This window comes from Mandrillus leucophaeus, unplaced genomic scaffold (genome assembly GCF_000951045.1).
Source record: "Mandrillus leucophaeus isolate KB7577 unplaced genomic scaffold, Mleu.le_1.0 Scaffold3, whole genome shotgun sequence".
Classification (NCBI taxonomy): Eukaryota; Metazoa; Chordata; class Mammalia; order Primates; family Cercopithecidae; genus Mandrillus; species Mandrillus leucophaeus.
This window is the reverse complement of record NW_012103142.1, coordinates 11229831-11233439: the sequence shown is the minus strand read 5'-3', so window position 1 is coordinate 11233439 and position 3609 is coordinate 11229831. Positions and strand designations below refer to the sequence as shown.

The following is a 3609-nucleotide window of genomic DNA, read 5'->3' as shown; positions in this document are numbered from 1 at the left end:
TGTCTTGCTCTGTCACCCATGCTGCAGTGTAGTGGTGTGATCATACCTCACTGCAGTCTCATACTCCCACACTCAAGCGATCCTCTCGCCTCAGCCTCCTGAGTAGCTGGGACTACAGGCGTGTACCACATCCCAGCTGATTTCATTTTTAAATAATTTTTTGGTGTGGGGAGGGATTTCACTGTGTTGCCCAGGCTGGTCTCAAACTCCTGGCTTCAAGTGATTCTCCTGCCTCAGCCTCCCAAAATGTTGGGATTACAGGCATGAGCTACCATGCCTGGCCTGGGGAGGTAAAATTTTTGATAGAGTAGTCAGGGAAAGCCTTCTGGGAAGGTGATTTTTGAATAAAGATCTGAAGGAGGTGAGGGTGTGCTGTGCAAGCATCTGGAGGAGAAATGTAGTCAGATGATATCACTATCCTGTGTAAAACCCTCCTGTAACTTAATTGCACTAAGGATAAAATCCAAATTTCCCAACCGTGGTTTCTGCCTATCTTTTCCTCTTCTGTCACTTTGCTGCAGCCACACTGGCCGCTTTTCTGTTACTTAAAATACACCAAGCTCAATACTGAGGTGGTTCTTTCCTTTGCCTGAAACATCCTTCTACCTGTTCTTTGCAAGGCTGACATGTCATCATTCAGGCCTCAGGTTATCACCTGAGAAAAACTTTTTCTAACCATCCTATCTGAAGTAACTCCTTTTATGATATCATATTTTAATGACTTTATAGCACTTACCAGAAGTACTTTTTTTTTTTTTTTAAACTTCTTTTTGGCTTACCTCCTTCACTAGAAACATGTAGGTTCTGAGAGCAGAGACTTCATTCACTTCTCTTTTCCCATGCCCAGTAGAATGAGAGGTCGCTGTTTAGGAGAGTTAGAGGTATGGGCTTATATCTCTAAGAAAATGATAATTTTTAGAAAGTGCTTTATTTTTGGAATAGTGTCGTACCATAACCATTTCTCACCTTGTTGAACCCCAACTTTGCCGGGTGGTGTTTTGTTTTTTGTTTTTGAGACAAGGTCCTACTAATTGCCCAGGCTGGAGTACAGTGGTGCAGTCATGGCTCACTGCAGCCCTGACCTCCCAAGCTTAAGCTATCCTCCCACCTTAGCCACCTTAGTAGTTGGGACCACGGGTGTGGTGTGCACCCCACACCTGGCTAATTTTAAACTTTTTAAATTGAGATGGAGTCTGTGTTGCCCAGACTGATCTCACATTCTTGCTTGGGCCTATACATCTCAGCCTCCCTAAGTGTTGGGTTTACAGGCATGAGCCACCATGCCTGGCTAACTTTGTAACTAGGGAGGAGAATGTTTTTGGATACAGGGATGTCTTGACCCTATTGACTAACCATATTATCTTTTACTTTTGTAGAGACGCTCTCCTGGTCTGCGTTCTGACTCTTTGGAAAAGAGCTTAAGGATCACTGTTGGCAATGACCACTTCTGTGTTAGCACACCAGAACGGCGACGGCTTAGTGATCGGCTGGGGTCACCAGTGGATAATCTGGAAGACGTGGACAGGTAGGCATCACCTAAGGCAGGGCATACTATACTAGTACTTGAAGGCAGAAATGTTGCTGTTTTCTGAATGATATATTTGAAAGGATGGTGCCAGCTCTAAAGTTATTTCCTATGCCACGTGTCCAGTACAAAATATAACATTGGGATAGAATTTCTAAGTGGGAAGAGTATAATGATGTATAGACTCTGTTGCTGAATAAATTGTATAGAAAAAAAGACTTTAAAAAGGTCATCCTAGTCTGATTAGAAAGAAGAGGCTGAGGGGACAGAATCAGAGTCCTCCAAACCAAGAACAGTTGAGATGGTATAGATTCAAAAACAGTAAAACTATGAGAGGTCCCTTTCCAAAGAAAAGTTCTGGACAAAATGGGAAGTCTTTTTAAAATGGTGTTATTTTTTAGCTTATCCAGGCTGAAACATAGATTCAGAAAGGGTTTAGATAAGTTCATGTCTAATATATGTGTGAATGTGATGTGAAGTAGATAAAGTATTAATAAAAAGCTAGAGACCTTCAAAAATGTTTAAGTTCAGTTATCATTTTACAACTATTGAGTGCTGAGGAAGGGTAGATACACCCAAGAGAGTTGGATATAGACCTCAGGTGCTAGGAACTTAACCATATATAGAATGTAAATAATCACATCAGGTGTTTTTCAGCTCACAAAAATCAAAGTGTGGATGGAAGTTCAGGAAAGCACTCTTTCTCAGAGCTGAGACCTTGACTATTATGGTCTCTGCCCAGCACGTTGGGAGTTTTGACAAATGAGTAGCAGTAGCAATAAATCAATGTGATGTAGTTTCAAACTGAGACTGTCACTTGCAGTGTTGCACAGAGCATATCTAGGTGGGTGGGGGAGAGCTGGGCAGGAAGTCTGAGGACCAGTTTTGCCGTTGGAAATACTTCAAAGTTCCATTGGCTGTGGATGCAGTGAAGCAAGGCAGAACAGTCTTTTTTTTTTTTTCAGGCTTAATTCACTTTATATTTCTTATATAAAAACCCTATGTTGTAGCCACAGCTGGAGCCTGGGTCCTCTGCACAGAGACTCTGGTGTGTGTCTTGATGAGGTGGTCAGTGAATTCCTGATAGGGAGACTTGGTGAATCCAGTCTCTTTCCAGAGGTCGGGTGTCAGGTAGCTGTAGGTCTTAGAGATGGCATCAAAGGTGGCCTTGGCAAAGCCACCCAGGGTGGCAGTGCAGCCCCTGGCTGAGGTGTAGCAGTCATCGATACCAGCTGTCATGAGCAGCTTCTTGGACACGGGCTGAGACAATGCCAGTGCCCTTGGGCGCAGGGATGAGGCGCACCAACACAGAGCCGCAGCGGCCTGTCACCTTGCAAGGGACAATGTGGAGCTTGTGGATCTTGTTCCCCCAGTAGCCTCTGTGCATAGGGAGAATGAAGAGCTTGGCCAGGATGATGGCCCCACGTATGGCAGTGGCCACCTCCTTGGAGCACTTAACACCCAGACCGATGTGGCCATTGTAGTCCCTGATGGCAATAAATGCCTTGAACCTGGTGCACTGGCCAGTGTTGGTCTGCTTCTGCACTGGCATAATCTTCAACACCTCATCCTTGAGAGAGGCCCCCAGGAAAAAGTCAGTGATCTCAGATTCCTTGATGGGCAGGAAGAAGAGATAGTTCTCCAGGGACTTGATCTTTGTGTCCTTGACCAAGCAGCTCAGCTTGGTGACAGGCATCCACTCCTTATCCTTGGCCTTGCCTTCATGAGCTCTGCGGCCTCAGCCCCATCCACGGTTGCAACCCCGGCCCCTCTGGGGAAGCCACCGCGGTTCCCCATCCCAGGGCCCTGGGGCCTCTGCCCCCACCCCACCCCTCCCACTGACATCATCCGCCATTTGGTGTTTTCTCATAGAAGAAGCAAGGCAGAACAGTCTTATGTCATATAACATTGAAGCTTCTAAAGGGCCTCAAGATATGTGACTGTATTACTTAATTGGGGCAGTAGCCCTTGCCCTTCTAGCTGCTTCTGTTTTGGGAAATGATTGAGTAGGTAGTCTGGGTAGGTGGTACGTAGTATGATTGTCTTCATTCTTTGCTGAGGTTTTGAGTTAGTTTCAGCAGTTC

At 45.4% G+C, this 3609-nt stretch overlaps 1 pseudogene; it reads right to left on the bottom strand.

Annotated features, from left to right (window-relative positions):
• Positions 1–2524: 2524 nt before the first annotated feature.
• LOC105544329 lies at positions 2525–3380 on the bottom strand (annotated as a pseudogene).
• Between the last annotated feature and the right edge of the window lie 229 nt (positions 3381–3609).